The sequence below is a fragment of the Haemaphysalis longicornis genome, unplaced genomic scaffold (genome assembly GCF_048455015.1).
Source record: "Haemaphysalis longicornis isolate Haplotype H1 unplaced genomic scaffold, Haemaphysalis longicornis Haplotype H1 scaffold_7, whole genome shotgun sequence".
Taxonomy (NCBI): domain Eukaryota; kingdom Metazoa; phylum Arthropoda; class Arachnida; order Ixodida; family Ixodidae; genus Haemaphysalis; species Haemaphysalis longicornis.
In genome coordinates this window covers 168,649,491-168,675,834 of record NW_027526422.1, presented here as the reverse complement: position 1 = coordinate 168,675,834, position 26,344 = coordinate 168,649,491, and the positions used below count along the sequence as shown (strand labels likewise).

The window sequence follows — 26,344 nt, the reverse complement described above, 5'->3', positions numbered from 1 at the left end:
GATGAATGAAAATGACAAGGAATGAATACACCAGCACAGAAAAACGCACACATACACTATCAGTACTCTAGAAACGCAAATCTGAAAGACGCACAAACGCGCACACAGTGCAAACGTTCACAGAATTTTCTCAAAGCGCGGTCACGGAGAAAGGCAAGGCCTTCGCAGCCCTTGTCGCAGACGCAGTCGAGTGCTGTGAGCACAGGAAACGCTGAGTTTCAGCACACAGTGCAGATTCAATGTCCTAACGAACACTACAAGAGTGACAGAGAGGTGATACTCGTCTCGTCTAATGCATGCAGGTAGTCGTTGTCGAAAGCGATGTTGAGGCTTCCTCACGTTTCCGTAGGTCATGCTGAAGTAACTGGAACTGGTCCATGCAGCAATCGGGAAGCCCAGACAAGGGAGATTTCTGTAGTGGTCGGTTGGCAGTTGTAGCTGCAGCGGCGGCTAGCTGTGGTTTTTTGTGTGTGCGTGACAGCTTACTCACCCCGTAATTGCGCATGATAGGTAATAGACCCCCAAACGAACGAGTTCCTCTAAACAATTACCTTTGGTTAAAGCTAGTTTTGTATAAACAAAGTTATATGCTGTCAATCAAAAGTATTAGAAATCAAAGATAAAGAGCTAGCTCTTCTGAAAGGTTGAAACCGTCATACAACTATACTTCTGATGGAGGCCAAAAACGAAAACGCCCGTGTGTTCGAGATTTCGGCGCACGTTGAAGATCCCCAGGTGACCGAAATTAATCCGGAGCCCTCCACTACAGCGCTCCTCGTCGCTTGCGTATCTATAGCGTCAGCGCGTTAAGCCACATAATAATAAATCAACCAATCACAGAAATTTACGTACCAGTTTATTTTTTTTTTTCAGGGCTATAACAAAATACGCTCAAATTATGCACCGTTCTTTCTGGTCACGTCTGAGGGGTTGTAAAGATAAGATTGGGACCACTTCGCCTTCCACAGAAACAATGAGGGAACTAAAATTTGGGATGTCCACGTGGTCTAATTAATGAATCGTTGCCTTCATATTTAGACTGCTATCATGGCTTCGGCTGGTGAAATCCTCGTTTTCTTGACGCGTGAAAAAAAAAATGTTATCTCTAACCTGAATTTCGGCAATTTTTTTAGTGGGAGGTCTTATCGGTACATAGATCTGCTGTCATGTTTAGCGTCCTCCGAGCGGCACATTTGTTTACATATAGCTGCTGGCCTTCTCTCAGTCCAGGAAGCCACGAGCTTTCGCCGCTGTTTGGGCCCATGTTAGTGCATTTCTTGACTGCTACTTAGGTGCTAAAGCCGGGAACTCGTTCAATAGCACATACGATTTTTGCTTCTTTCCATCAACACAGACGGCGAATAAAAAGGGTTGCTTGATGGCACGACATGGGCCAGTTGCATGTAATTACTGCTATCGCGATGAATGCTCCAAAATACAGATTCTATAGAATACATATTTCCGCAGAGTAGTATTAGGTCACTTGTACGAGCAAGGAAACTTGCTGACAAACGTTCTGCGTGCAGTGATTTTGACGTCCCAAGGAAAAAAGAATGCCAAGAGACCGCCAAAAGGGCGGTCTTTTTTACTCTAGGTAATATGCGTTGTGCGCCCGGAGCATTGATCCTTAACCTCCTCTGCGTCGCGGTTCGTCACAAAGCTTACGTTTTTAACTTGTATCAAAAATTGCAATACCAATGAGGTCAGCGTCTGTACCAATGCTGTCAGTGTCTATGCAGGCTGGCAAAGCACGAGTTGTTTTACGCGCACTTCTTCTTTAGTCCAAAAAAGTGACATTTATTTTTGGTTTCAAGTTTAAAGAATGGCCTAAAACGTATAATGGACAAATGAAACGCGAACACGAAAATATGAACCGGAACACACAAATAGCGCGATTTCTTTCCATGCAAATGAAATAATCGCGCCGCTATATAACAGTAACAAAGATTGAAAATGTGTCTTTCCAAATATACCACTAGCGAGCCATTATTTTGCATTCACTATCCATATTCTTTCCTCTAGAGCGTTCCGTTTAATATTTTCGTGTTTTCATTCATTCGTCCATGAGTGTACATGTATATACAGCACACTGTGTTCGGTGGATAAGCGCAAGCCCACGCATGACCTTCGGAATTCCGGTGATTGGGCAGGGGCGGTGCTAGACCTGTGACAGACATCAGCCGTTCACCTTTCGAAGAGCAGGAGCGTGAATATTTGGTTCCGAATGGATCAATGCGATCGGGAGCCAGACGTTTTCTTGTCGACTTTTGAACATTAACTGCCATAGGAAAAACGAGTACTCGGCTACGGCATCATAGCCGTTCATCTTTTATACTCCGGCAGGCGAAAAGAGGTTGGACGCTCGGAAGACGGGTACCTGCTGCTCATCTTTTGATGACCGGCTTTCAAAGAAAAAAAGAGTACTCGGCAGCCGCAAGCTTGCCGCACGTCTTCTGATCAATGTTGCGGGAGCAAGCGCCGTTCCTCGGCGGCGGGTGACTTACCAGAGAATTTATAAGCAACCCGCGCCGGGGAGAAACCGTGGTTACGGCAAACCAGTGAAAGGCGACCAACATATGAGCATTGGCTGCCGAAAACGTTCCGAGGTGACGGCAGCCGGATTCGTACCGTCCATTTTATTATCAACGGCAGCCAATTCGTTGCCTCTTGCCGAGCATTCCGGAGAACAGCCATAGGTTGGCCGGTCAAGAAACGGACTTTCCGTGCTGCCTGGGTAGGTGTTTATATAGGCCAATAATAAGCTTAATACCCAGCAATGTGCTGATGGGAGGCCTGCTCCAATGCCTCAAGTTTGAATAAGGGAAGCATCTAGAACTAAATATAAGCAAGTGATTACTTCTATCACAGATAATAAAATACTTTAATTGTAGAGGCGGCTTAAAGTTTTACTGCGTTTAAAAATCATCGTGGCATTTCGGAAAGATACAGTAGGATATTGAGCTTTTATTTATAATTGTTTCAGGTTCCATGCCAGCGGCTCGGCAACACAAGACTTCTAGGTGCTCGCCCCGGACAGCCAGAAAAATCGACAACCTGCGGAAGATAAACGCAAGGCTTCGGAAGGCAATGTCAAGAACTGGCAAGAAAAAAGTTAGAAAGACTTCCAAGTCAGACGCGCTGAATGCTATCAGGCCCTACGTCAGCAAGAAATTCTTTAGATTGCTTGAGGCGCAAGTGAAAAGTAATGGTGTGAAACACAGAGGAAGGAGGTGGTCGCCCGAGCACCGCCAGTTCGCTTTAAACTTGTACTTTCATGGTCCCAAAGCGTACAGACATTTGTCTACACGGCTTGACATGCCAACTGTGAGGTCACTAAAACAGTGGTTGTCAAATATTCCAATGACTCCCGGAGTTATTAGAACCGTTATTGAAGCCCTCGAAGAAGCTACTCGGGATTGGTCTTTAACGGATCGTGCGGGTACATTAATATTTGACGAAATGTCTTTGAAGGAAAATCTTCAGTACGATGCAAGGCATGACATTGTGATGGGATTTGCCGATAGTGGTACGCAAAGAATACCGGCCGTGGCAAATTCAGCGCTCCTGATACTTGTTGCAGGCATTTCAAAAGCGTGGATTCAACCTGTTGCTTACACAGTATCAAGGACCAAGGCGACCGCAGATACTCTACATGATTTAATCATAACGTTAATTAAGCAGCTGCAAGGAATCCAGTTGTTTGTGAAGGCGCTCATCTGTGACCAGGGTGGGAGCAACATCACCGTGGCAAATAAGCTAGGTGTGACGTCTGAAGAGGCATTTTTTGTACTTGAAGGCCGTAAGATTTATTTCTTATATGACAGGCCACACTTACTCAAATGCACAAGGAATAATCTTCGCGCACCTCACAAGCTCCATGTCGGGCAAGAAATAGTTGATTGGGCTTTCATTACGCAACTATACGAAAGCTCGCATCCTCTCAAACTAAAATTGGCAAAGAAACTAACCGACAACCACATTTACCGGAAGCCTTTCAATAACATGAAATTTAAATATGCCACCCAGGTGATGAGCGAATCGGTTTCAGTGGCCATTGACGTGTTCATTGCTCTTGGCGAGTTAACGGCCCTCGCAAAACCCACAGCTGATTTCCTCGAGAAGATCGATAAGTTGTTCGACTGTCTCAACAGCTCTTCTGTGAAAAAAAATGGTGAAAAGTTGCGCTATGCAATTTCGGAAGGCTCCGAACACTTAGCCTTTTTGCGGGAGTGCCTGTCATGGGTTGAAAGCTGGAAATTTGAAGGGTCTCGGCAACCACACACAGTTGAAGCAAGGAAGGTCACCATAAAGGCTATCCTCCTCTGGGACGACCTCTTTCAAGATTTTGATTTTCGTGTGCTGTTGACTCGCTGGTTACAGCAGGACCCCCTGGAGAATCTTTTCGGGTTGCTTAGGTTAAAGCATGGCTGCAATGACAATCCAAATGTGCTTCAGTTCACATCAGGTCTGAAACACATTTCTGTTGGCAAACTGGTTTCGCTTTCTTCCGAAGGAAACTGTGAACAGGATCACAGCACTGTGCTGGCACACATGTCAGAGCGACCGCCTTCACTTGCCACTACTTTTGATGCAGCATCAACAGTTGATATCCTTCCCCATGAGGAACAGCCAGCTAGCCATGATATAGTGGAAGATAACGTTCTCTACTATGTTCGGGGATATATTGTGCGACAATTTTTGTTGAAGAGGCCTCCGCACTGTGTGTGCAGCGCCCTTATGAAGAATGTCGATCGCCGGCTTAGTGCCTCACACCAATATTTTGCAATGTTGAAGGCAAATAAGAACTCCCCAGATTTATTTGGAAGTATTACAGTGCCTTCTGACGATTTCTTTAAGACCTTAAGGTCATGTAAGCTTGCTTTTTGGAGCATATTGGTGTTGTGGCGCACCTGCCTAACGTCAATTGAGTTTTGGCAAGCATTTTGCACGGTTATGTGAAAAGGCAAGAATTCTACACGGTAGAGTGCAAGGAAGCCTTCGTGCACCTTTTTGCGAGGATTCGCCTGTTGTGGCACATTCGTTTTGTTAATATTTCCTTGGCAAAACAACGCAGCAGAAAATCTGCTGCGGCACGGAATATGCGGAAATTTTCGTAATTGTTAGTATTTCGTTTGTATAATGTGTCACTATTTTTTGCCTCGGAAGGGGGCATGTATGTGTGTACAAATTATTTGCTTGTATTTGGTTTTATCCTTAAACAATGCAGATATGTCCCGCTGAAGAATGCATAAACCCTTCGTGGTATTTTCCCAGGTCACCTTGTAGTGGCTTCAATATATTGTATATTTTTGCTTAAGTTTTCATAAAAAAATGCTGCGGAATAGAAAATGTGTCAATGTCCAACTCAGGTACCTTAGGATTGTTCTATCCACTTCCCAGAGCTCCTTTACGTCTTAAGTGTGCGGGTATACCTCAATGTCTTGTCCCACTCACGGGATGATTTTATATCGGAGTAAGTGCTGTGAACTTGTGTATAGGTTTTGTGGTTTTTCTTTTGTAAAAAGCCTTCGTAAATAATGTATATGCACAGGATTGATACCTAGTTATTAGCATGCCGGCATGTGGCGTACCCTTTTGCATGCGACTAAAATCGTAAAATATTCATGTTGTGTTTTTACTGTACGATGGTACGTTTCTGCAATAAAACATTTACAAAAAGTCTGCTCTTTGTTCTTCTCTAGTGTGTGTGTACAAGTACAGAAAAAGAAAGTCGTGCTTACAATAAGGGGTGCAAAAATAAGTTGGTTGCAAAAGTTTACTTATCACAACGCAACAATTTCGCTTTTGATCATGTGGCGGGTTGTGCAACCGGAAGAAGGTCGCGCGCTCGCACATTGAATATCTTCCACTCGCTCAGTTTACCTTGCATGTGTATCCCAATTGAATTTGGCGCTGAATCGTACAGCCGAGATGCGGTCAGCCGAGGACAGCCGAGATGCGGTCGTCGGATTCCAGCCGGGCTAAAGCTGCCGGAAATTCGGCCGTGCTACGGGCATTGTTGTTCAGCCACAGTACGCTACCTGTACTAAGGCCGGTGGACGACCACTGCATGCAGCGCAAGCAGATGACTCAATCGCGCTCTCCAGCAGCACAAACCCACCATTTGGGGTCCACTGCACCCACATCAAAGTGAGCCCGCGCGCAACCACCAGCCGTCCAGCCTTTAGGGCAGCCTGGCTTAATTATCAGCATCAGTTTACACCAAAATTAATTTATTCAACAGTGCTCACAAATGGTCGGTCCTTTAATTGCTGTGCCTCTTTTACGGTCGAATACAGCAAATATTCATTTCTTAGGGGAGCTGGAATAGATGAATCGTCCAGGTCCTCATATCTTCTATGGGGCGGCTTTCCTGTAATAAACAAGAAAGGAGGGGTGGATGCGGAAGGCGCATATTTTAGTGGGTTGAATTTCCCAAAGATGAAAGTGCCGCTTTAAGGCAATTTCTTTTAAGACAACACTTTCATGCTCTAACTAAATCAGCTATTTTTACAACAGCTGCTAGTCCAGTTTTTTTGTATATAAAACCTCTGCGAATGCCTTTACGAAGCGGTTCGGTACTCCACAAAACACTCAGCAGCATTCAATATAATCTGCTTCACAAAAAAAGTATGTCCAGTATTTCCCCATTTTTCTTGCAAAAGAATTTTGTACTCGATCAACTTTTGTGACAATCTTTAACAGGGCTCTTCCTAGGAGAGGTCAAAGAAGTATTTTCATTTTCAATATATTTTTTATGTTGTTTTCATGAGTTACGTGCACACTCCTTAGTAGTCCAAAAGAACTTAATTTTCCTCTAAAGCCGTACTAAGTTAAGAAAATTCTAGACATGTTGCAAAGGACGCCCTTCTTCAGATGGCTGCAGTTGTATCACTCTGTATTCACGCAAAGAAAGGGGTAAGACAAGAGTTTCATGTTTTCTTTCAAACAAATAACTTAGCAATTGTAGTATTCATACAGCAAATCTTGCATACTGCAACGAATAAAGCAATAAATATTTGATTGGTCAAGTTTGAATGCGTAGGGTTCTCAACCCGTGGGAGGCGAACTTGCGGCTCCGCAAGTTTGTTTTATTTTTTTTATTTGTTTATTTATTTATTATTTTTATTTATTTATTTTTTATTTTTTATTATTTATTATTTATTTATTTGTTTGTGTATTAACTGATTTGTTCAGTTAAACATTTATTTATTTGATACCTGCTTGCCCTTGCATGCATTAAAGCAGGGAGATACATAACACTAAGCATCAAAGAAGAGACCAAATGACAGAATAACTCTACAAAGTGCGGTAAAAATCGTCATTATAAACAGTGGATAAAATTATACGTGGAAGAAAATTACACTGTCATCTTGATCTAAAATGAAATGAACCGTGCACGGCGTCACCTTAAAGGAAAGTTAATAATTTGCTTGAAGCTAGCGATCCTACTTTGGGCTATGTAGAATGGCGCTTGGATATACTTCTCCCCTTCTATTCCAGTTTTTGAATGATATATAGTACTAAACATTTTCAACCTCAGGTTTCGTCTATGATCTTTCCCCTCTTACCATTTAAGCTTACTTTTACTTCCCCTCATCCTAAGTTGACAGCGCCAATACCTAATACAAATCGCACTGCCATATTCTGTATGTTTTCGAGCCTATCAACCAGCTCTTTGCTGTAGGGATCCCAGAAAACACATGCGTACTCCTACATTGAGCTCAGATGAGTGAAATACGGTTGTTCTTTTAAGTTAGGTGGTGGTTCGCTGAAATTTTATCTCGGAAAGCCAAATACACGTGCAGCCATAACTTTTATGTTGTGAACGTGCCTATTTCTCCAACAACTCGTTAAATAAACTCCTCGTTATTTATATTCCCCGGCCGTTCTTAAAGAAGTGTAATTTACTGTATACGCATTCAATTGGAATAAAGGTTTTCTTGTAATGTTGACGTTAACACACTTTTTAAAATTCAACGACTTTTTCTGAAACAGCACACCAGGATGTTATTAATTTGAATCATGCTTCAAGTATTTTGAATCACGTTCATTCGCTATAGTCCTGTAAATTACACAGTCGTTCGCGAACATTCTTAACAAAGATTTGATGCCACACAAACAAAAGAGGGCCCGCAACTGAGCCTTGGGGAATTCCTGAGGTCACGGGAACATATCCGGACGAACAACCATTGAGAGCGACAACCTGCTGTCTTAGAGAGATATACTCGGCTGTCCATGCAATAACCGATTCATTCACTTTATTGCCCGCAATGTACTAACAAGAAGGCGATACCAAACACCGTAAAATGCTTTTTTGCCGCACAAGAAAAGAGTCAACTACTATAAGCTTATCTATTGCTAGAGCCAAATCGTGCGTGAACTCAACAAGCTGCGTTGAGCAAGAAAAACCCGACGTAATCCGTGTTTGCTAGGATGCTGGCGATTAAGTTTAACCAAATGAGTCGTATCCCAAGTGTAGCTAATCTCAATTTCAAACGCCGCAACTAAATTAACATCCAGGATTCGTCATTCACAAGGTTCTGTTGTTATGGCAAATTCAAAATAACACTTGTTTCTAAATAGGCAGTCATAAAATCCCAAGAAGTAACATACTGCAGGGCACGAAGTTGAACCTACCAATGCACGAGCTTAGCCTCTTCTACGTTTATCACAAACAATATAGTGCACATTGTTTTTCGCAGTATTATTGTGAGAAGAATACAAGGAAACTTGCGTTTTTTCGCGTCCTTGCCTTTCTTTGGTGGGGAGTACTTGACATGGCGCCAGTTGAGCTCCTGCGTGGTGGCCGCTTGCTTGACACCTTTTAAGGCCACTTATTTTGGTGAACCACCGCCATCTCGGGTCGGACATCGATGCCGGGTCGATGTCTCCAATGGCCTCCACTTCTTGAGGGGGCGAGTAGCCTCGAGCTGATGCGTTGACGAAGCCGACGGGCGAGGCGTTGTAGTGGCTATGACTGGCGAGGAGGCTTAGCTCTCCCGTCGGTGTGGCACAGTCTTCTTGTGGCAATAAATGACATTCCGATGGCCTTATAGGTTCCCTAGTGATGTCCAGTGAGTCCATGCACCGTGCCCGTTCACCTAGAACACTCATTACAGTTTGACAAACGAAGTTCCTTCATTTAAAACGTAGAACCACCGAGTGGATAAAAAATGCGTCTGAGTCATTCGGCTCCTTTACGGCTCTTTCTTCAACCAGGGAAAAACTGGTCCTACATCGGCGGGTCTCCTTCCAAACACGTCTGTGCATGAATTTTCGGCGCCCAGGCGCGTGCCGTTGATCGGTTGTACGCTGCTTACTGAACGAATGAAGTATAACCTGAGACCTTACGTAGGCTGCTCTCCTCTTGAACACCGGTTGCCAAAAATACTGCGGCTGTTCGCATGCCGTAATTCGGCCGAGGACCGCTAACCGAATGCAAAATGTACAGTCTGGGGCCGAGCATTGGCCGCTCTCCTGTATAACACCGGTTGCCCGAAAAAAACGAATATTCTGTCGCCGGACGCGCCGTTAACCGTTGAAAGAGCGAATGCGAGGCAGCCGTGCTCCGGGCGGTCTGCTTCTGAACACCAACTACCACAAGAATGCGGATATTCTGTGGCCGGTCGCTTGCCGTGCTTCGGCTGAACACCGCTTCCCGAAGGAAAAACGGATACCCTATAGCCGTACTTCGTCCGTTCTCTTTCTCAACATCGGCAGGCGAAAGTGAACTGAATATCTGGAAGCCGGGTAGGTGCCGTTGTGCGTCTGCACACCGGCGGCCGGAGAAATACCGAAGCGCTGATTGCCGAATGATGGCCGCTCATCGTATGATCAGTCGCTCCCAGAACCTAGATGCTGGCCGGACATGCCAGAAAGCGGCCATAGACGGGCCGGTCTTGGGACACACTTTCTGTGCCGCCTGGGTTATCAGCGGAAGTTTATGTTCGAGCCTGAAGTCACAGTTTGAAGTACTGCGGCGTTATCCGGTACCATTAGTTTGCAATACCCTAAGTACAATCACCAGTTTTTTTAAGGGCGCTTGTGACGACGCTAACTACCGCAGTGCGACGTAACGGCGGACGTCGTACGCTTTGCCCTGACATCACGTAACCTTCCAATTAAGCGTTGCGGCACGACAGGACACCCCGTTCTCATGGTGCATCGAGTTCCTGGTACTGGCGATTACGCCAGGCATCAAAGCGTGACGTCAATTGCCTTGTCGAGAGGTTGCGCATCCGCGGCTCCCCACCGTGTGCTTCTCACCAACCTCTGAGCAAATAACGTTTAAGCAGGACGTGGAAAAGGCTTCGCATCCCATCTCGCGGCATTTCATCGACGTGGCACTTTCGCTTGCGCATAAAATCTGGGGGGACCTAAGCTTTCTATTACCCCAGTGGCATGCGCAAGCACCTCACCTCGCTTCACTGTGTCACCATGTTATGTCTCTGAGCATAATGGACAGGAGACTTTCTTCCGTTCAGTGTGTTGATGCTGAGTTTTTGATGTCGCGAAACACCCAGGACGCACGTTGGTGCTATCTGCATTTCTTAACTGAGCTTTATTCACAGCATTTCTACTTAACGTCGTTTCGCTACAAAAGCTCGGAGCGCTTCATTTTGAGACGACCCTACTTTCCCGAACGAGAGCAACACTTTCTTAGATGAAGGCAGCCCTTATGGGATGCCCACTAGATGATATGGACACACACGATGATGAAGGACCCTCTTTTTTGTGTAGCTGCGTTCCTATGCCAACGGTGCAGACAACTGCTTTGGGGGAGCTGGAGCGGTATAGTGAATCGCAGGTAAGGCAGCGCCTACGCTCCTTCATCAGCGCCATCTTGTTACCATCATCGGTGTTCGCTTATCTAGAAGGCTTAGTGCATGATTGAAGGTCACGGAATAATACTAACAATAATTCTCTCTTTGACACACCACCGTGACAATTTAGAGTACGCTCGTTATAGATTTCTTTTTTCACACCAAATATTACTGTTCAAAACCGGCGGAATAAGAATGTGGACTACAACGAATGATATCGGGGTGTGGTTTGCTTCACATGTATAAAAGAGAAAAACAGGAAGACGTGCCACTCTCTCCTCTTTGTAAGGACTCGTGGCTTTTTCTGCCACTAGTGACAGACGTACAACGCATTAATTGTGGTTTAGCTCTCTTTATATCTGATCCATCATCCTAATCACCATTAAGCAAAATGCTAGAACCTCTGCTTCAGGTCAACATGAATAGGCAAATAAATGCAGACACCCGGGCAACATCGCTTGCCTGAAATTTACGCCTAGATTAAGACTAGCACGCAGAAGCATACGCATTGCCGGACGCCAGCAATGATTCTATAATCACAAGCTGCAGAGACGGATCAGTTTAACCTATGCTAAACGATTAAGATCATAGGCAGCTCCTCTAGTTTTGGAACTGACAGAAGGTTTTTATGAAGTGTATAATTTGCATGCAGCAAAGTAAATGCTAAGAGCGTTAACAGTGTGAAGAGCTGCCGTTGTTTCTTATGTGACTTACGAAGTGTTGCTGCTTCTGGCCGTTGGCCTGTTTATGTAAAAACTAGTCAGAAACCCTTGTAAACTGTGCAGTTAGCTTTTATCAACAACCTGGCTTGGGATTGTTTTTACGACCATGAACTTTGGGAATAGTCGAAGAGTCAAGGACGCTTTGTTATAAGTATAAATGCTATATTCAAGAATGCTGCCTTTCCAGTCACAGCCTTGGTGAAGCAGCTCATCAGCATTGCATAGCGTTGTCTTGAGCTCAACATTAATCGGAGCTTTTAGAAAACAGTGAGTGTAAAGAAGAAGAAAAGCTTCACAACTATGACTGTGGAAAGTACCAAAATTTCAACTAAAAAGGTGTTCGTGTTCATTCTCAAAAGTCATGTAGTGACATTGGCTTTTTACAAGGCTACTTCTCTGTTAGTTCCCGCTTTCTGAAAAAGGGGAAAGAAAGGGGCATTATTAGTGGAATCACAACCAGTAATGATCTGTGATTACAATTTTACCTTAAGACACGATTGTGATGAAGCGCCGGTGGACGACGAGGAAGAGGAGACCAAGCGCGCAGCTGCAACGAGTGCGTGCAGAAGAATTGGATTGGGAAGCGTTCACCGCACTCCTTTGACGCGCTGGGCGAGATAGCGCGGCCCTGGGGTCACTTGGAGCTAAAAGCCAGGGTCTCAACCACTGCTTTCGCCTGACCGCCGTCGGCCGCTGAGCCCGGTTACCGACGTCTGTCTGCTGGCCCGTGGCTTTATCTGGTGACGCACTGGGCCGGAGGGCGTGGTTCGGGGCAACACCTGCTCACAATTGCCGCTGGACCATCGAGCCGTCAACCACTGTGCACGCTCCTTGACGCCCGGCCGCTGTTCCGTGCCCGGGCCCGACATGGCATCAGACTCCTCAGCGAGCCAGCCACGCCGTGGTACCTCGGCCGATCCCACACGCTTCGTGAGGACACCTCGTGGTACTGCTGTGCCGACTGAACTATGTAGGACGTTTTCTCTCTTGCTCTCTATACTGAACAGTTTTTTTAGCATGTTACCACATTTAATGCTCTTTCCTTTCGCCTCGTTTCCGCTCTGTGTTTCCGCTACTCTCTCTTAACTCCTGCTCTCACCTTCCTTGCATAAAGCCATCCCTACTTGCGCTCGTATTAGTTACCGACTCATTACTTTCTAGCTGGTCCTAGGTCTATTCATGACAACGCCAAAGGAAACCTCACCTGTTAGCCATGAGGTTAAACAACATACAGTACTGTAGGGCGAGTTGTACGGAAGATTCAGTATTTGGGGCGCGTGGTGGCGCAAAAATAAGAAACACAACTGGACAAGCGCTGAGTTCTGAGTGAAATATATTGTGAAGAATTGCACCTTATATACAGGACTAGCCACAATACGTAAAAAAATAGCAGAACACCTAAAATAATACAACAAAATACGATGTGATACATACAATGCTCCAACTCACTGGGGATATAGCACTTTGACAAACCTGTAAGGGTAGAAGTTCCATATATTTTCGTTTTTTCCATGCACGATCAGTGAGAGGAACAAGCTACCGCTTGCCGTCCTTCTGTCGGACAGATTCTAGTGACGCGCATGCCTTCCTTGTGACGTGAAAATGATTTGCAGTTGTCTTACCCACTGTTTCATTGTGTTTTTGAATTACTTTACTTCAGTGCCATGTTTCTCTTCCCCCCTTTTTTAAAAATTGTAACTCACCTAATCCCGCCTAATTAATTGTTGTATGTGTGTGATCTTAGGCTTGATTGGATTTTGTTCTTTTTTTCTGTTTATTGCCTGTACCACTCCTGCTTGGGATTTATGCCTGCAGTATCTTGTAAATAAATAAATAAATAAATATTCCCGGCGTACACGACACACTCCAGGTGCTAGGTAGGAACACAGTCTCATTTTGGTCCAGTAGAGTCCGCTCGCGCCTTTAGTATATATTTTATGTTGTTCTGAATTGTCATGTTAGGGTCTTTCATATTGTCACGTGCGCTTTTGTTCCCGCTCCTTTGAATCCCTGCTCATGTCAAGCTGCGGATTACACGCAAAGAAGTTGCTGTGAAAGAAAGGACAACCGCCATCACATTTTGGGACGTCATTGTTATGCTCCTTGTATCTGCCATTCAAGGCCCTGCAGGCTTTATCTAAGTAAGACAACCCGCAATTTTGCAGGACGTGACAGACGGCACATTGAAAGCATTTGACCTACGGAAATGGATGCGTCGGGTGACACATACAGAAATATATGCCTGTTTTTTGGCCCCCTTGGAGAACTTAACGAAATTATAGACAGCACTCAGGGTGACGCTCAGGTGTGTTGGCTTGGTAGTGTTTACACGTTGGCCAGGTCCTACCAGGTGTCCGAGGACGGATCAGTGAGTTATCCAAAATTGAGCCACACATTTTGTGCTAGTTATTTCCGTTAGTAGTATCAGCAACGCGCCCACAAGCCGATGTACCGTATCCTGCAGGGCACCGTCTCAAGTGACCAAGACAGGAATAGAGTAATTGTGCCTTTCAACCTGCGGACATATTTCGGCGAAATTCGGAGGTCACCGTCTTCAACAAGCAAGTTAGTAGTTTCGACGCAACTGTCTATCTACACCTCTGGACTGTAGCTGCCAATAATCGTGCCCTGAGAACTTCAAATTATGCCGCGTTACTCAGGAGCCCCACAAGCATTCTCAAAAGAGTGGACAGAAAAAAAATGTTTAGGTGTAACACTTCTAAATACAGTTTTCACGAGCGCAAGCAAAACCTCTGCACACAGTGTTTCGTGTCAGTTTGCCTTTGAGATTTTGCAACCTACCGTCTAGCTATATTCACCAGATAATTCGATTGATACCTTCTCTTGTTCTACAAGGCACGCACAGAAAGTGCAGTAGACAGGCCAAGGATGGGGCCATTGAGGGGTCAAGCACCTGCGTAGTAGCGGCTAAACTCTCACCTAATCCCGTTGTTCGCTTGAGATGAACTTCTCACACAGCCATGCGGAACTTTTTATGAAGTCGGGGTGAAGTTTTAGCCTAATAATATGGTACCACCGCAGCGAAGCTCAGTGAGAGTGAGGCAGCAAGACAGACTGAGCTTCCTCGTCTGCAGCTGAAGGTCGACGCCATAATTCACCTTACCAGATATTGCGTATCAAAACTGTCGCTATAAGAAGTTGGCGAATCAACAGATCAGTTGGAATCGACAAAAAGCGATTCTTTATCTTGACATGTTTCGTTGAAAAGGAAGGGTGTGTGGAATTTTTGAAGTGTTATTATTCCTGGCGCAGCTGGGGATCGTTCTAAACGGCGAGTGGCGACGGGTGTGCCACCAGCCACGAGACGTAAACCTTGACTTTCAAGGTCTCAATCTTCCCGTCACTCTCCAAGATGGCCAGCATGCCCAGGTATCCATTGCAACTGAACGGAAGTGGTGCAGGCTTCTGAAATTGCTGTGCAGGTACGTTTGACAAGGAGGGTGATTGACTGCCGAAGTGGACGTCAATGCGGAGGTAGTGTCGGCTGGAGCCGGCCGTTAAGACATTGTCTGCAGTCCCATCGCTTCATGAAAGACACGGTGCTCTGTGTTTTTGCCACCTGGTATAGGTAGATTCCAGTACGTACATCCAGAATATTTGCGATTGAGTTCTGTGACTGAAGCGTGTGCGCCACAGCTCTAGCAGGTTTCCATGAGCCTTCCACCTGCATCCGCAAGGTGTGTGTATCGTCACCTTCTAAAGAAAGAGTTGGGGTAATGCGAGTGCGGATCCACCGTTGCGAACCATGAGCCTCGCGTTTTGTTTTACGTGGCGGTGATCTTCGTTTTGTAACTATCCTGTTCTCCCACAATGCAGAATGGTTGTATATTTTCGCGGGTGTTGCGGAAGGCCTTTTTGCGTGTGCTGTAGTAAGCAGCAACCCTGAATGGTTTTATGTGGGCCATCCAAAGCAGCTTCCATGCATGGCTCTAAGGTGTCCGCTATGATAGCCAACCATGCAGAGCAGGATAGCTCGTACAGACAGTATTGGCGGGGAAGGCCTCTGACGACCCTCAGAAAAGATGTAACGGGTGAGTTTACTTATACTTTGCTCCTGCGATTTTTGTCATCATCGCGGACGTTGCTTACACCCCAACACTCCTACAAACACAGGAGCTGGAGCTACTATTCCCAAAGTGAATCCCCCAGTTAGGACTATGGCCCTGCCGAATTGGCGCCCACACCATTCTTTGCAATAAGGTGCCAGGCATGTAACTGTATAGTAATTGCAGACATTTCTGATTTTTTTTGTGGTCGCGCCCTGGTTTGAGTTTCCACCGCACACGTTTGCCCGTCATTGGTTCATTTCTGCTACGAATAAATTGGGCCTAACAGTCGAATTGAACCGATTCTAAACTCACCCTGGGTTCTTGTGTCGCAGTTTCGAATGCTTGGCTTTAGTCATCGATTTACCCTTACCCCAATTCGGCAATGTGCTGTCCGGCAGAGAGTTCATTTGACTCGCTTCTCCGTCACTAATAGCCGGCATCATGCACTGGTATGCGCAGTTCCGCTTATAGCTGCAACTTCCTACTGTGCGCTCCCTCCCCCCCGGAAATCGCTTTACGGGTGTTTCTGGCACGGCCGGAGCCATGCGCAGTCGCCAGCCTTATCTGGTGTAAGATAAAAGAAGCCGGCTCATTCAGCAGGTCCCAACCCTGAAAACGTTAAAGGGTACCCGGAAGCTACAACTCCCCCCAGGAAAATTGGGAGCAGAGCAAAGACACCTCAGGTCTTCATACATGGCTCGTGGTACAGCTTATAAAAAAATTAGCGCCAATCCACTCTGTGAATGTGATTGGGAAGCAAAGCTGTGAACGGCACCCACAACGATTACCCATGGGACGTCACTTAAATTCACTCACGTCACTCTACAAATAGTGAAACCACAGAGAAGTGAAATGCACTTAACCACACCCTCTATTACTTCACAGAGATATTCTTGGTGAGGTTAAATTCATGCATTATGCATGAACGGTGCTTGGTTGAGTTGTATTGTTGTAGCACATGAGTGGAAACTTTTTTTTATAAAGTTGAAGCTCAAACCCGGAGTTAGACGATCTCACTTCTCCGTCTCTGCCGTCGCGGACGGAGGCGACGAGATTGGCAGCAGAGACAGAGGAGGATAACGAGTAGGAGCAGATGGAGGAAATACTTGCATTGAGATTTCAGAAGTGCGCCGAGTGCGGCAAAGGAAAGTGGTTCCTTCTTCACTGTAGCCCATATTCTGTACCCGGTGGCCTGTGCTCTGTCCACCAGCTGAAGCAGGGTATGCAGAGGTGGCCTGGACAGCAGCATCTCCCATTGCTCTTGTTCGGTAGTTGACTGAAAGAGAGGAGGCTGCTCAGGGGTAAAGTCGCACACCCCTATTATGTGGCCGAGTGTTCTGAATTCTGAGGAAAATTTACATTCAGCGTCGTAGCGATTCGGATGCATTAAGTGAAGACGCTTTGGGTGTGGGAAAGAGCCGGATTGTATGAGCGGTAAGGTAGTTAGTTGGTCTATATAAAGGTCAGGATAAGGCGAAGGTAGGGTCGGTCTCAGAAGGCAATAATGCTGAGTTATGTCCCTGAACGAGACATGCGGATGACTTTCCTCGTGCATCTCCGTAGCACGGAGGGTAAAAGTGCAGGCTTTGTGGGCGTATTCGTTGCCCTCCATGGAAGCGTGAGCGGATGTACAGATGAGCTGAATTGAATCATTTGGGAAGTGGTTTTGTAGCACACGCAGTGCAGGTCCACACACCAAACCCGGCAGGTAATTTCTGTAGGCTTGTTCGGAATCGGTGACTACCTTACGAACCCCTGGTAGAGTGAGAGCCAAGGCGATGGCTGGCTGTTCTCCTGCCGTCATGTCTTTAGTCTTGAGGGAGGCACAAGCAAGTAGGCTTGTTCTGGAAGTCGCCCCGATGATGGCGTACTGGTGCCCTCGATGTTGGGAGGCGTCTATGTAGATAACTGCATGATCCCCACCGAGGGTGTTGTTGAGCGCTTGAGCCCGTACTTGTCACTCATCCTGCTGATCTAAGGGGTTCAGATTTCGAAGCAATAGTAGCATATTTCGTTCTTGTCGCCAAAAGTACAGGAGTACATGAAGCGTAGTGACCTTCTATGCTGCCAGCCAGTCTGGTGAAGGATGCGGTGACCCGCCACAGTTCTGGTCATTCGGAGCTTCTGAATAGAAAGATGGCCGTCTATCAGCTCTTCCACCGTGTTGTAGAGCCCCCTACTAAGCAGCCTTGCTGTGGACGCACTCATGGGGGGTGTACCCCAAAACAACCCATTCCCGTTTGAACCTGTGCCACTTGAGCCCATTCCCGAAAAGCCCTTCCCGTTTGTACCGTCCCGTGTGTGCCGGTTCCCGAAACGCCCTTCCCGTTGGACCGCTTTCTGTTTCAACCCGTTCCCAAAACGCCCTTCTCGTTTCAACTGGCTCCCAAAACGCCAGCCAAAAATAGTTCAGATAAGTTTCTGAGCTCGCCGTGCGCTTTTAAGCCTCCAAAATTGTGCTGGGCAAGGTAGTGTAGGTTACTGAGCAATGTCTACAACATATTTTACTAATTTCTTTCCTGCATTTTTAGCGGGGGGGCAAATTCTATTTTACCTTGACTCTAACTCTACTCCGTAGACGGCGCCACCGACACGTTTTTTTTTAAAGCTGTACAGGTGATGGCTACAGTATTCTCAAACTATAATTATTGTGAACACTTCACCCGAAAAGTGAAATATTCAAGCTACTTTATGCGAAAGCAAATACATATGAGCAACAAAATTTTGCTTGATTTGCTTTGAGACTGATTCATCTGATTTCGCTACTCGCGCTATGGCGGCCGAAATACGCTAACAGCAAGCGGTGTGCCAAAGCGTGTCCTACCATTTCAGCTACAAACGAAAACTCGGTCTCCCGGTAACACGGTAAACTGTGCCGCAAATACGGTAGCGATATGCTAAAACTGTCTATTATAAACGGATAACAACCTAACTGTTTGCTTTTGCTTTACCACGTTCTGCGTGCCCGCCTATGTATTATCCGTATAAAGTACACGCAAGAGAATACAGCTGGGGGTCTTCTTAACGCCTGGATGCAAAACGTCTGCGAACTGTTTCCTACGACCAAAAAGTTCAGTTTTAGACTTCAATGTCCATTCTTTTAGAGAGATTTGCATATAAAGCGACCGTTAGCCACACAATAAAATGAATCGTACCACTGTCTTGGTCCATAATAGTTACCGCTTTCATAAAATACGTTTTGTCTGTAGTTAGCTACATTTTATAATTACATTCCGCGAGGTCTTTTTTCCTGCGTAAAAATAAAACAGTTTCCCTGTACTACCCCCAACAAATTAATAGTTGCATTTGCTTAAACACTAACTTCATTCTCGGCAATAGCTACGGACGTTACAAGCTGGCACTGCGACAGCGTAAAGGTTGTTTTTGTTAATTTTCGTCCTTTCTTTTCTGTGTGTGTTGCACACAAGTGCTTGTGCATTCGTATATGCAACCGTAGGGACTGGAACCATCACCGCTGAAACGGGGTACGCATGCCAGCAACACGTTCCAGACAGCTCGACCAACGCAGAAGCAGACGGAAGGGTGTCGTTTCAGCTGCAATCCACCAATGCTGTACTGGGTCGTACGTAACGCTGCCAACTACATGCTGTTTTTTTATTTGGTGCCGCGTATCGCAAAAGGGAGAATTGCAAAATGTCTTCAGGTTATTAGGACGTCTGCAACTATGGCTCCGCCAGCCGTAGCGTTTTTTTCACTGTGAAATGCTTTTGGCGTAACTTCAATTTAATTTTCAGGTTACTGCGGACGCAAGTAATTTTTAACTTTCGGTTGCGTAGGACGCAAATTCCGAGGAATTCGCTTGACGAGTGAATTCGGCCTCGGCGTCCAACATGGCCCGACACACGCCACCCGACAGGGCCCCACAGGCCGAGTCGGACCATGTTCGGATCAAACGGACTAAGAAGAAAATAGGCTTTCTCAAAACATACAGCCGGACGCAACTTTAATTTAAAAAATCGCATGCCTCGGTCCGAGTCACCCGAGTCGAAACTGGGTTCGTTATTCCGAGAAGGGACTTAATGTCAAAATACGAAGCGGGAAGGGCGTTTTGTACCGGGTTGAAGCGGAAGGGAACAAACGAGAAGGTTCAAACGGGAACGAGTTCAAAATGGAACCGACGAAACTGGAAAGGGCGAAAAGGGAAGGTCGTTTTGCGCCGGGTTGAAACGGGAGGGAACACGCGGGAAGGATGAAATGGTAAAGGGTTCAAACGGGAACCACCCCTCATGGGAACACCAACGGGTTGCTCAATGGCCCTTCTTATCATTACATAAAGCATCCATATGTCCTCCTTTCCGAGAAGAAGACAGGCGATTGACGTAAGCGATTCTCGAGAGGGCAAAAGCTTGAACTAGTCGAAAGGTGCCGTATTCCTCGAGGCCTTGCTTCTTGGTTGCAAGTCGCCTGAACATGTGTATGATTTTATTGATGCTGTGTTCGACGTGCTGCAAGGATACGTCACTTTTGGTGTTGCCTCTGAAGATGTAGGTCGAGGATCCTGATGCTGGGGCTCGGAGTGATGGCCTGGCCATCAAGGAGTATTTGAATGTGTTCCTTGAGGGCGTGAGGGCGGACGACAAAGAGATGAGATTTTTTACATGTACCCTGGAAGCCACAGGCTTTAGTACACTGGCGTACTAGAAGGGAGATGCCAAGGGGTGATGTGAGCTTCTTTTGCCCGCTGTCGCGTGGCATTCAGCGAGAATGCAGCGGGTGAACCTTCGGACGTTCTTCGTGAGTACACAGCTTGTCTTTCCGTGTCCGCGTGGCCTCGTAGCTAAATAGGTAAGACAACGGGCTCTACCTTTGTTACTCTATTAATTCCAGGTTTGATTCCTGGCGGTGCCAGTAATTCTTTTATTTGTTCGCGGGAGTTTTCTGTTTACACAACCGGTCGCGAAAGAACCATTGGGGATTAGAGGTAAAAAGCTTTACTTTAAAATTGTTCCAACCGGGTTGATGAGAGACGCGAGAGCGCACGGGTTGCCGTGAGGGCTACCCAAGCTGGCTATGTCGGCCATCAACGCACGTGTGAATATCTGGCCGTGCGAAACAAGACATCATGGGCCACAAGGTCGCGGATTTGATACCCGGCAGTTGCGGTCGCTTTAAAGATGGAGGCCTAAAGCAAAAACGCTCGTTTGTACTATATTTCAGCAGTTAGAGATCCCCAGGTGGTCAAAATTATCCCGGAGCCCTCCACTACGGCGCACCTCATCGCCTGCGCTGCGTAGGCTCGTTAAACCTTACAATCAATCAAGACATCATGTGCCGTATGTCTCATGCGTCGGCCGTGTCGTTTACCACGTTCTCCAACGGCGGATTCGCCTTTTATCTGTCAAACCGGCAGCGCCTTCAATGACGAGTTTGCGGGAACACGACAATGACAGATAAGGTATTATGCCGAGGTTTAGCTGACTGTTTTTCATGGGCCGCTTCTCTCCAAATAGCAAGCGGGAGCGCCATTGCGCATGCGTGGCGCGCTTGGCCGCGTACGTTATTGTCTCCGTTTGCGCTTAGCGGGCCGCCGGTGCCGGAGTGGGTCAATAAGAACGGTCAGCTAAATCTCTTGATGATTTTGCTGGTATTTATTGCGATTCTTGATGCCGTAAGCCACAGCGTGACCTCTAGAGTGATGTCAAACAGCGGGACTCAAACAAAACGTGGCAATATAAAAGAGCATGAATTTCTGAAGTTCATTTCGGTGCCCTATGAATAGGTAGAATTCCTATCTAGTTCATGGGGTGTGTCTTATGGGACGTGACTAAGATGTGGAACAAGCAAGCGGGCTCTTCGCCTTCGACCCAGTGTGCCCGTAATTCTGGGAGTATCCCTGAATCCTCCGCTACAGGCCGTGGGCGGGCACAAATGAGTCATAATTGTCATGGTGGTGCGGCCGCATTGTTGAGACTGGATGCACTGTAGTTTTAATCACAAGAACTTGCGGAGGCGAGAGCGGCTGTGGAGGAGAGATACCTTTTTTCTTACCTTCAGTTCTCCCCGCCCTGCCCCGCGCGCCCCACTGCACTCTGTATGGTCGAAACCGGCCACCAGCTATGCATGTGTACACCACTCGCTTTGGCAGTAACGATGGTATCCGCAATCAGACTTCGACACTTTATTCGTGTTACAAAAATGCGACTGTGGGCGATCATGGCGTGCAGAAACATTCATAGTTGTAGAATACGAAACAACAGAATTGAAGTGAAACCGTGTATGCATAGTTGGGCAGCAATTTTGAAGACACCAGCTCTGTTGTTCAGTAAACAGATGAGGGTTTATTATGAAAAGAACAAGGGCATTTACCGCACACAAGAATCCTCTGTCGCGCATTTGCAAGCAAGGCGGGACACAAAGGGAATACATTCGACAATTCAGGAATGGCCAAACTCGGTTGATATGGGCAAATTAGCGCCACGTGCAATATTGCCAGTAACAACATTCTTATATTGTGCGTTCATTCGATACGCCACGATGTCTAATGCCTATTGGCTTTCCCTTGTGAAAGATTCTTCGGCATCAAGTATGATATCAACCTTTTCCTCGTGGATGCATGGAGGTACCGATAATTATACACACTAAAACGGGAAATCCCAATAAGACCATTCTACATAGCGCGATTAACGCAATTTACACCAAACATCGCAAAGTGCGGCCACCGAGGCAGGCATCTGGACACCACATAGCGCAGCAGTGCGAACAACAAGCTCAACACAGAAGAAACCTAAGCTAAGTGACCACCCTACAACGAGAACACGGAGGAGAAGCCAATTATCTGGCATTGTAGGTTCCTTTCTGAAATTATCATTTGTGGAGCACTTCCAAAAAGTCCGCCTCTCCAGAGCATCTAACCAGCCAGTCTCAAACACCCTGCGCACAATAAGGTCCATTTGCTTGCGGAGATTGTAGTCTTTTCTCATCGCAAAACCCCCTGGAAATATCAATAGCGTTTCCTTGCCTTCTACAATATACCCTCGCTGATACCAGAGGAATCGGTTGTACCAGCAATGCTTTCTTCCAAATCCCACAAAGACGTGCGTACCTCTTGCAGCCATCTTCATGCAGCCCGCGACAGAATCTCTAGTTTTCATACTTCCCGCCATTTTTTCATACCGTTGAGCTGCTGCTGCCATCACGTCTAGGACGCTGTAATGCTTATTATCACGGCCAGCATTTTCAAAAATTTCGTCGAAAGCGGAGCCCGCTAAAGTACAAGGAATCACATGTCCGGAATTCAGCTTTGGATGGAGTTTTTCAAGCGTATTGTCTGCTTCCCAACCTAAGCCAGATGTGAGGCCGGCAATTAAAAGACTCTGCAACAACACGGCCAAAGAGAAACATGCCAAAAACCAAGCTGCAAGCGCAAAACGTGCTGCGGTTCGCTTCGTGGCTAGTGGAGAAGAGAAAAGAAGTAATGCAGCAGTAAGAGCCATGATCTTGTCTGGAATACCGCTTTGAGAATGCCTTTTTTCGGTTCTCACGTCCGCGAGAGTGAGCAGTCCGACACAGGCCGCCATCGAGAGGGAAACAAAGCACGCCCAATGCTGGAGAATTTGCATGTCAAAGATTTCTCGTGTTTTTTTCTGCACGTAATAAACGCCTATTTCGGTGGTGAAAGCAGTGATGTGGAGCGCTTCTAAACGCGCTTCGTTGATTGCAATGTTGACACCAATAACATGGACTTCATGGCAGCGAACGCTACCTTCCCAGGAATGTCCCGGAACACCAACGATAGAGATATTGGCGTTTACAACCTGAAGGGCTTGAGCTAAAATGCTGGTATTCAGATTTAAACATCTGTTCCCAATGTTTGCTTTTACGCTATGCTCCACACAACCTATTATAACGTCCCGCCTTGATACTCCAGAAAAATTCCTGACTTTTTCTGATTCTTGGTAAATGCGCTGATATGCCCTTTGGTTCATGTTTTGTACACTGAAAGAACCATTTTTTTCAACTATGGTCACAAAGCTTAAGCCATGGCGTATGTCAATGGATTCAAAGTAGGGCTGGTGTTTAAAGGTTTCATCCACTGAGATCCACGTTAATAAGGCCACATCGTCCCACATGGCTTCTGGCAGAGTAGCATGCGTTTGTTCCCAAACTGTGTGGGGTGAAATCACAACACTTTCGATGCCGCGACGAGCATTCCAATCAAGAAGCGTCGTGACATCCTTCAAAGGTGTGTCACACGAGAGAAACACCGCCGTGGTTTTCATGTTCAAAAGCTCAAGGTGCGCTAACTTCTCCCTAGAAAAACAAAAAAAGTGTAGGTTAAGATGAGGACCATTTAAAACTTTCAGTATTTCGGGTAGCGTGTTTATGATTATAGAATTGCCTAAATTCAGGATTACCATTACTATGGCAATCAGCGAAAAGCGTTCAGCATGCATTAAAAGAGTCATCTTGAAGACAACCGATGTCAGAAGCCTGCAGTGTTTCAACACGATAAAAATCCAGCGGAAGAAGCAAGTGTCGGCGTATATGCGAGGATGCCGCATGCGTCGACTTCCTGCTCACTGCAAGAACGCCCCTGAAAGAAAATAAAAAGTTGTGGTAAGCAATAAGCTTTCTCTAGATTCTGAACAAGAAAGTTTTTATCTTGAAAGCCAAACGTTTATTTTGACGCTTGATGTTTAGGTATATACGTTGCTCGAATGGAGTTGGGAGGCTTGTGGGAAACAAAAGTGTTGTGAGATATGACAGTGAATAAAAAAGGGTCCACTTGTCATGGTGCCCCGAACGAATAAATGTAGTGCTAGAAAAAAGTGCCAATGAATATACTCAACGGCTTGGGAGTTAAGCTTTTCTTCTTTGCAAATAGGTGTTTTCACTGCATTGGTACTTTGTGCAATGCATATTGGCGCTTGTGATTGGGGCGAATGCATTATAGGGCCTTTGCCACTACGTTTCATGTCCTTCATTCGCGTAGGGTAAAGCTTTTGTTCGTGTACCCCAATTAGAGAGTGCCCACTACATGAATCAATCGACGAAAACTCTCAATGACGCCTGCAATTATAGCCACCTGTTGCCGTGTCGTTAGTGGAGTGTTTCCTTTCTTCTGCGTCCAGACTGTGGTGTACGGCAACAACACGAGCGCTACTCATCCGCTCACGTTCAACCAAAAGAAACGAAACACCGGAAAAAGACTGAACGTGCACAGCTCTACACGCACCGCTCACAGTAAAAGACGACGTCTAATTGGCCATTCATAAGATATGGGCATTTGAATGAAAGGGCTGCAACTCAACGCCACGAACACGTGCACAGCCCATGTGTGACAACATTCAGGACGCCTCTAGGAAAGCGGAGAAGCATGTCTGACACAAAGGAAGAATAGGGTCACGCAACGCAAGGCATAAATGAGCATCTGGGGACTTGAACTCTAGTCTGTCCATGACGTTTCACATCCGCTAAGCTGATTAAGTTTCAAGGGCATTTGCAACATAGCTCTGACCGGTTGCGTGTTCAAGTTGATTTCAATTTTATTTACAAAGCGTCAACATGAAACGTGAATGGCTTTCTAGGATTCTGCGCGCAGCCACCATGTTCGCGCTTCCTGCAAGTTGCAAGCGCAAAGCTGCCTCGGACAGATCACAATATGCCACAGAACGGCCGGATCGCGGGTTCCTCGCTGTAGGCGTGATTCAATCTTCGCCAGCTGCAGACGTGCAGCGACTTCCCGAAGAACGCGGATGCCGCAACGGCGCAGTACTCTCTCCCCTTTCTCGTACACAGCATGCACCGCTAATGCCGACCACTCATGAACTCTGAAGAGAGTGTTGTGTGTGTTTGGACTATGTTCACGCCGTGTGCCAAAAGCAATGGAAAAATCCGTGCAGCCGTTACAGCGATTGTATAAAACGGCCCCTCTCAGTGAATAGTTTGTTCGTTTGGGAGCAGCGGATCAATGCTGTTACTCTGCTCTATGTTTGTCCGGTAACCTTGCCCCGAAGGGTATTGTTCCTGTACAGCTTCGGCTCATTTCTCGCCAAGCAGTAAACCAGTTAAGTTTGCCTTAGGCCTCTTGTCGTCATCTCGAAAGCAGCAACATTTGCCGGTCACTCTTCACCACACTACCCCACATGTCAGAGGCGCAGCCCGGTGCTCGGACTCCTTCCCGAATTTAACAACTGGTATTCCAGCGGTGAGATGGCAACTTCGTACTAACTGGTGCCAGTGCCAGTGGTGGGATGTCAACGTAGTAACAACTGGTGCCAGCGGGCAAGATCCAACACAACGGACGTCAAGGTGGCTTCAGACTTCGTAGAATTCATTGCTGCCAATGGCGAGTGTGGGACCTTTATGCAATTAGTTGTACCAGGCTTTTGAGGGTAGCTGGGTTAGCAACATTGATTGGCAACAGGTACAGCTTGTTTATATCAGGTATTCAGAACATTGTTTGGCAACAGGTGGGCGTGAAGGTGAATGGAGAATACCTCAGTCTCCTATGATTTCGTGATAACATTGCTTTGCTAAGTGCCTCGGGGGAAGAATTGCGAAGCATGATTGCTGCACTCGACAAAGTGGAATAATAGACCTGAAAATATTATGCAGACAAATAAAGCAATGCACAATAACCTCGGCAGAGCACTGCCGTTTGAGATAGGTTGCGAAGCAGTGAAAGGATTAAGCGAAATATCTACATAGGCCAAGTAGTGACCCCGGATCCCAACCACCAGGCAAGCTAATTAGCAGTGTAAAA

General features: G+C 46.3%; 1 pseudogene; it reads left to right on the top strand.

The window, feature by feature from the left end:
- Positions 1-26,344, top strand: part of LOC144146653 (uncharacterized) — a 66,586-nt pseudogene that overhangs the window by 23,134 nt on the left and 17,108 nt on the right.